Source organism: Hoplias malabaricus, chromosome 3 (assembly GCF_029633855.1).
Source record: "Hoplias malabaricus isolate fHopMal1 chromosome 3, fHopMal1.hap1, whole genome shotgun sequence".
Taxonomy (NCBI): Eukaryota; Metazoa; Chordata; class Actinopteri; order Characiformes; family Erythrinidae; genus Hoplias; species Hoplias malabaricus.
The window spans coordinates 40,423,034-40,431,473 of NC_089802.1; the positions used below are offsets into that span (position 1 = coordinate 40,423,034).

Sequence of the window (8,440 nt, forward strand, 5' to 3'; positions counted from 1 at the left end):
TTGCAGTAGTAGTAGTTGGATAAGAAGTGGTGGTGAGCTTCATGTTCATTCATTCATTCATTATCTGTAACCGCTTATCCAGTTCAGGGTCGCGGTTGATCTTCATGTACTCAAAGTAATCATGAGCTCTCCCTCACCCTCCCAAGCTGGTGGCACTGTGTGAGAAAACTGAGTGAAACAAGTGTGTGAACCTGGGTTCTCAAGTTTTCAAGTTTGCTTGGAATTAGTTTGCAGGTTTTTTCTGTCAACGGGGCTGTGGTTCTGTCGACGGGTTCTATCGACTGATGATCCTGACGGTTCTCTTCCACCTCCAGCTCATCCACAACCTGTGAACGCACTCAGTGCATAGATTACATCCCCTGTGCATGCATGCTGGCAGCTGAAACATATTTCAGACCTCAACCGGCAGCAAGAAATCCTGTTTTCTGATTGGCCGATATGTCGCTAATTCAAGACAGCCGTTGGAGCACAGAATAATCTGCCTTTGAATCGTTTGTAGGATTATTTTTTTTTGCAGCAAATTTAAACATTTCTCAGCATGAGAAATGCAGTGTGTGGCATGTCGAAATGCATGAGACTTGAGAGCCCTGGTGTAAACTGTTTCTTAAGTGTGTAACTGTTTCTGTGTGATGAGATGATAAAACAGGCAAGATTTCAAACAGCATTTTATGTTTGTTTTATTCAGTTCCATTTTGTAAAGTTGGTTCGATCAAGGGCCTGTGTAGAGCTGTTGATTCCAGATGAGACGTTTATTTCAGCCTTCCAATCTGGTCCACGTGGGTTGAGCATGGTCTGGCTAACTTCGAGATTGGGCATGGTCTATACATGGGTTGGTTTCTGGGCTATGGTGGGACCCAGGTGGGCTGCCTTTATTGGATAAATATGGGCAGTCCAGTAACCTCTTCATGTGGTTGTCTGTGTGAGTGACTGGGTGAGTGTGTGATGCCCTGTGATGGACTGGAGCCCTGTCCAGATTCTGGGTCAGCTCTGAACCAACCGCAACCCTGAAGAGGATGAAGTTGTTACAGAAAATGATTGAATATTGTGTCTCTGTAAGCTGATTTATATGGTTTTATGTTGGTTCAAATGTGCTTAACCTACACAGCTGCATATGTACAGTAGGCAACAGGGAGCGAGACAACTCACAAAGTATAAAGACACACTATATTTCATTACTATTCACTACTATAGCTTTGTTGCCAGATCCAGCAGAACCAGTGGCATCTCAGAGCTCTACATAGATTGTTTGTGTCAAAACAGATGAGAATTCAGCTGCTAATGAGGCAAAATAGCTGCACTGAGCTCATTAAGACATCAGATAATCAGAGGCAGAGCCAGGAATAAATGCGTATATACAGTTCCTTAAATAAATTGCTAAACTCTGTCAGCAGCAGTGAGTGTGCAATGTGCAATAATAGGAACTCCCAAGTGGCGCAACTCTCTATGCATTGGCCCTACTGCATCGTTAAAAGTTCCTCTTTCTGTGTGTGTGGTGGATGGCCCTCCCTCCTCTCCATCACTTAGAATAAGACCAGCCAACTCAGCTGTGTGTTCACTGACAATGCAGAACTGTGTAATTAGGGCTCTCCTCCAAGTGCGTTGAGCCCTGGTGATATTAAGTGCAATTTACATTCACTAATAAACTGTTCCTAATTGGATTTCAGCAGTTTTGTGATGCCACTCGCCCTCATCTCAGCAGCAGTGCAGAGAAAACAGTGAGCAGAGCAGCACTGCGTAATATTAGAAATAATAATAATAAAAAAAAAAATCCATATTTACAGGTAAAGTGGGTCCATGTATACAAACAGCCACAGCAGGAACTTCTTGTCATGCCTTTCTGTGATACTATTGGCTGTTGCGAAGAAGAAATCAGATTATTACTGGACTTCCCATTATCTGATTTACCAAGTGCATGTAAACACATTGATCAGATTACTCACAACATCTGATTGTGTGCAGATATCGGTTTATTAAGTGTATGTAAACACTCACATCTTAGCTGCAGGTCTCGTCATAGCCCTCGTCCCCCCCGGTCTGGGGGCGTTATGTGATGGGAGAAGTCCTAGATAAAGGGTGGAATTGACAGTGATTAAATATGGGAGATAATTGGATTTAAAAATGTAGAATTGTTAAAAAAGTGCAAACCAACAAACCAAAAAAACTCCACCCGGATTACTGTGGGCATCAAGAACGGGAGCTATATGTAATTGCATGAGAGAGAGAGAGAGAGAGAGAGAGAGAGAGAGAGAGACGGGAGGAGAAATAAAGAACTGCTGAGGTGAAACTTGCCGCTTTCTGGTGACAGCTCAAATGAATCACATTAGTTTTATATCATCCAGGAAAGAAGACAAATCTGCTCTGGTTGTGAACAGGACACAAAAAGCATGGTCCTGAAAAGCAATGAGTCAGACATGTCCCACTTAAAGAGCAGCGAAGGGGCCATCTTTATTTCTTCGCTAAAAAATGTAATTTTCAAAAGAAATCCATCTCACATTTGATGGTCTCTTTCTGTCGGGGTGTCCGTGATGGCTCAGAGAATGATCAGATCCGTGTTTTAATACACGCTCTCTACAGTTCTCCTCAAGAACATGACATGTAGAGCAACTTCATCTAATAAATAGTATCTCGTGTTTGGTAAGGGGTTGCTAGAGGATGCCTATGGAATCACTAGTTGTTAACAGGCAGTGGCTATGTGTGATCAGACACAGCAGTGCTGCTGGAGGTTTTAAAGCCTTAAGTGTCTGGACTAAGAATAGTCCTGACTTTACATCTACAAGGTGGACCAACGAGGGAGGAGTGTCGCACAGAGTGGACAGTGAATGGACACAGGTTTTAAAAACTCCAGCAGCACTGCTGTGTCTGATCCACTCTACACCAGCACGACACACACAAACACACCATCACCACCACGTCAATGTCACTGCAGCGCTGAGAATGATCCACCACCACATCACACCTGCTCTGTGGGGGTCCTGAGCGCTGAAGAACAGGGGGAAATTTTCAGAGCATCAGCTAGACTACAGTCTGGAATTATGAACTAAAAAGTGCATCTATATGTTCAGTGGAGCTGAGAAACCAGGTGGTAATTTTATTGATTTGGCTGGCTGGTGTATATGGTATCTTATAGACCATGAACAATGGAGTTATGGGACCACAGGGACCCAGATTTAAATGAAAATGCATTTGCCCTTATCACTAAGTAGTGGGCCCCACTCCAGAACTAAATCATGAGGGAGGCTTCCAAGAACAATGGTAAGTGTTTGGCAGGGGGCGACAAGGTTTTCTTACTTGTAGTCTATTATAAACTGAAGACAAGGGAAATGCTTGTAATACCATAGTGAGTTTATTGGGACATGATAAATGGTTGACTGGGTGCTGCCCCCATTTAATGACACCACAGTTCTAAAGCAGCCAGTAGCTGTACAATCTGAAAATTAGAGCTTCATCTTCACAGATGCTAAGCAGTTTGGTCCTGTATTTGGTTGGTAGAACTCCTTCTTGGAAAACTTGGACATCTACTGGAAGTGGTGTTGGTGCCCAATGCCTGGATGCAGTGACAGGGACACAGTACTGAGCACATTTTGCTGTCCTTCAGATAAGAGTGAAACTAAGGTCCTGACTCTGAGGTCGTAAAACATCCCAGCTGGCATTTGTAATAAAGAGTCGGGCTGTGGTCACTTTGGCCTCCTGACCGTCCCCTTCTTCAATGACCTGGTTCCGTCAATCTCCTGTCTACAGTGGTGAGTGTACTAGTGTGAAATATCTGCCATTGCTTCATTCTAGGTGTTTGCGGAGACTCCCTAATGTCCCCAGAAATGTAAAGCAATTCAGGGATCTACAAAAGTGTTGTAGAAGTGTGTGAGCAGTGTGCACCAAGTTTAGTTTAATTCCAATGCCATAAAAGCACATAAAACATGTGCGGGATGAAGCATTTACAACATAGTGAGTTTACTGGGGCATGATGAATGGTTGGTGGAGCACTGCCCCACTTAATAACCCCCCTGATGCTAAGCCCACTAAGCACAAAAATGTAAAAGAGTTGAAATGGAGATTTTGCACACTGAGCAACATTATACATCTATATATCACTGCTGACTCCAGCCCTACCTTCCTATAGGCCGCTTTCAACATGCCCTCCTTGACTTCCCCCACACAACTCAGAAGTGGGCACTATGTATTTGTCAGAAGTGGACATCTGTGATCCCAGAACAATGAAACAAGGTGACCACAAGGAACAGCTTTCAAAAAAGGAATGTACTTGCCCTCAGCACTAAGCAGCAGACGTCACTCCAGAACAAAGCCATGAGTGGGCATCCAGAAACAATGGTGAGTGTGAGTGTGTGTGTGTGTGTGTGTGTGTGTGGTAGGGGTGACAAGGTGGTCCTACATATAGTGGCATTTAAAAGAGCACCCAAAGGAGCCCAGTTGGACTGGATGACTGCTTGGTGGCCACAGTAAAGGACCCCCAGACCCCTTGTGCCAGGCATTCTAGCTCCAAACAAAAAGACTTCAGTTTAAAGTGGTGATTCACATCCATCTGAAGAGCACAACCCATCTATACCCCACAGCTGGATTGAGGTTTATAAAATGCCCTCATTGACTTCCCTTCACTGCTGAAAAGTGTGTACCACCTACACAACACAAACGGCTACTTGCAGGACAATTTGAGGAGGTGGACAACAAGAAATGAGGTTTTAAAATAGGAACACTCCCGCCTTCAGAGCTTACTGGTTTTAGTGTGCCCCCATTTACATATTTAGCCAGCCAAGCTAACTGTAAAATCGTTTAGTTTATTCAGTCTTTTACAGTTTTCCTTTAATTTTAAAAAGAGAAACTGGATGTTGGTTGGACATTTGATACATCTTAGTCCCTTTAGTTTGAACATGGAACATGGTCGGATCATATTTTATTATTAATAATAATATTATTATTATTATTATTATTATTATTAAAAGAGGCCTTATGCTATGATTAATAGAATATATATTTTTTTTTTTCCAAATCCTGACTTAAAGCAACACTAGATAAGATTAGGTATTTTTTGCTCCTGGGCTCCCCCTAGATTTGCAGAGTATAAATCACTTTTTGCAGCACTGTCCTGAAATCAAGGGGGATGGGGGTGGGAGGGTTGTGTTTTCCTACCCCCTTCAAAAAATCACAAAGTGCCGTTTCTGCAGTGCTGAGCCCAGAGTAGCAATGACAGGGCTCTGTTCTTCCTTTTACAGGTCAGTGGAGCATCACAACGATTTTGAAGTTGTAAGTTTAAGGTTAAAAAAAAAAAAACTATCTAGTGATGCTTTAAGTTTGTCTACATTCCCTATGTGGCTACTGCTTGGTGCACCCAGTGTGGACACAGCCATTCATTTCTGAGCACTCAGAAAAGCATGGAGTTAAATGGGATACTCTGGAGCAACTGCCCATGAGCTTAAGTTCACCGTGCTCAGTGGCAACAATGTCAGCAACAGTGATGTAAAGTCCCACAGCACTGGGCAGAGCTTGGCATTCTTTTGTAGTTTCATCCTGTAACTTACAGATGAGCTGGAGTGCTGATTGTGATCCAGAACTAATCGTCCAACATCAGCGCGCAGAAAAGACATAGGAGACAAAGGAGAGAACTCTAGACATCCAATAGCACAAATTAATAATTAAGAGACGGCTAACTGCATTAGTGAAAGTTTTACAAAACTAAACAACTCGAGCACAAATGAGTTTCTGTGGTAAATCAAACAGTGAATAAAACCTCACAAATAAGTTACAAGTTGCACAACAAACATCAGTTGTTTTTTTTCTCAAACATACCATTCCACCTCAAAAAATGCAGAGTTTCCCCACAATCGCAGACAACCCCTTTTAGTCCAAACCCAATGTTTTGTCAAATAGTACAAGAGCTGAAGGATATTTCTATCTGACAATCCTCAGTTTTGGGCTTATCCAGCTTAAGTTATCTGGATAACAGAAATCCTGCTTTGTGAATCACACCCTAGGTGGCCATATACAAACTTTGCACTAAGAAGCAATTAGTGGGTGGAACAAAACCAGTAAAAACGGCAGAAGAACTGTGTGTGTGGGGGGGGGGGGGGGGGTTCTCAAAATGAATGTGAGTTCATGCATTATCCCTGCAATTCACACATACAATGTTTTTGTGAGTGTGTGTGTGTGTGTGTGTGTGTGTCAATATGAGGTATCGTTTGTTTTTAGAGTTTTTAGAGTTTGTGGTGACTGAATCCGGACTCTGATCCTGACACTCTGGACTCCCAGGGTGAAGATAACAAACTCCTCTATAAGACCCATTACAGGCTCCATTCTCACTCCGCTAAATGGAGCCTGACCAGAGGATCTGCCACAAGTAATTAAACGTAGAAAAGTTGGCAAGAAAGTGCATCACTAATGACCCACAGAGGCGCCAGTTTGACCACAGACGGACACTGAGGGGCGAGGAGTTGGGTGACATGGCCCTGGTTGTGAGTATGTTTACATCCACACTGCTAATGTGACCGTTATCAGATTACAGCAGTTATATGGCTGTTCAAACACTCATGTAGCCAGCGTCTGAGAACTCTGTCCTGTAATGGGGCTCTTCAGCTGGTTAACCCTTACTCTGTGTCCTTTCAGTTTTAGACATATAGACATTTAGAAACAGTAAACACTCCTTATGTTTGTTATTAAAATGTTGATTCAATGTTGCATCTGTGAAATTGTGACAGTTTAAAAGTTGTCAAATGAATTCCCAAGTTTATTTATTGGCTGTAAATCTACTCAGTTTTAATAAGAAACATCCTCCAACAAGTTTAAATTTCTCATCAAATGACATGGCGTGAAGCATACACTCTTCTGAATTTCATTTTACACTAATCAGCCAAAACATTAGAACCACCTCCTTGTTGTCTATTCTCTCAACTCCACTGACCACACAGGAGCAGTATGTTGTTCTACAATTACAGACTGTAGTCCATGTTGTTCTGGTGCGAGTGGATCAGACACAGCAGTGCTGCTGGAGTTTTTAAACCCCTCAGTGTCTGGACTGAGAACAGTCCACCGACCAAAAACACCCAGCCGACAGCGTCCTGTGTCACTGATGAAGGACTAGAGGACGACCGACACACACTGTGCAGCGACAGATGAGCTACTGTCTCTGACTCTACATCTACAAGGTGGACCAATGAGGGAGGAGTGTCACACACAGAGTGGACAGAGAGTGGACACAGGGTTTAAAAACTCCAGCAGCACTGCTGTGTCTGATCCACTCTACACCAGCACAACACACACTAACACACCACCACCACGTCAGTGTCACTGCAGCGCTGAGAATGATCCACCACCACATCACACCTGCTCTGTGGGTATCCTGAGTGCTGAAGAACAGGGGGAGAGGGGATTAAGACAACACTGTGTGGTCAGTGGAGTTGAAAGACTGGACAAGGAGCGCGGAAAAAAATGAGGTGGTCATAAAAGTATATGGTGGTAGGGTGTATAGATTTCAAATGAGGGGTGTGTGTGTGTGTGTGTGTGTGTGTGTGTGTGTGTTCGAATGTGATAAATATAAAGCCTGCCATGATTTCACAATGTCTTCCTCAAAATATTATTTTCAAAAGATATTCAAAATCTAATCTTTAATACATTTTTACTCTGCGAAAGCAGACAACTTTTTCTTGCAAATTTTTCGGTGAAGATTTCCAAATAAATGATTCATAACCTTTTCATTTCCCAGGGAAGATGTGAGGTATCCGCCTCCATATTTGCCACTTGAAAGCATTCACCAGTTGCCTTCGCTCTTAAAAATAAAAGTGCCAGAAAGGGTTCTTTAGAGCGATGCCACAGAAGGAACCAATTTGTGGCTCTTTATAGTGACTCCGGCAGTGGCAGCGTCTCAGCAACTTAAACCCTAAGAAGTCTTGAAATCTTAAGAGGTAAAGTGCTGTGCATCTGGGTTTGCAGCTTTCTCTCCCCGTTAATGAACAGCTGACCAGCCGTCTGCTGACCGTAGAGACAGTAATCTAACAATCTGTGTTGCTAGTTATTTTATCACAACACTTTTAGAAAATGGTTCAGAACAAGTGTCTCCAGGTGCACAAAACAGTGGAAATGTATTTCTCAAAAATACAACGTACCTTATTCATCAATGATGTGTGGTCAAATCTCTGGCCAAATGTCTTGTTACATTTGTTATTTTAGGAACACCTCATTCTACCGTCTTCAACCAATTAGCAAACTCTGTTTACTGCATTGTTTATGTACTCCACTCACTCTCAGCTTGGTCAGCAGGGGGAGCTGTGCACTCACCACCTGACCTCAAACTCCACCTACAGTGCAGCCATTGGCTCATGAGCCTCTGAACCTTTTCTTTGGCTTACTATCTAAATACCAGCATGGATTTGGGCAAGAGTAATGTTAATGATTTCAACCTCTGCTGATACGTCAACTGCATTCAAATTTCCATGTC

General features: G+C 42.9%; 1 long non-coding RNA gene across 1 annotated transcript; it reads right to left on the reverse strand.

Annotated features, from left to right (window-relative positions):
- Positions 1–709: 709 nt before the first annotated feature.
- On the reverse strand, positions 710–8,189 carry LOC136690898 (uncharacterized). The gene is made up of 4 exons (XR_010801806.1): positions 8,109–8,189; positions 1,993–2,062; positions 1,780–1,852; positions 710–1,004 (listed from the first exon to the last, which is right to left on the reverse strand). It is a non-coding gene; the product is annotated as an uncharacterized lncRNA (long non-coding RNA).
- Between the last annotated feature and the right edge of the window lie 251 nt (positions 8,190–8,440).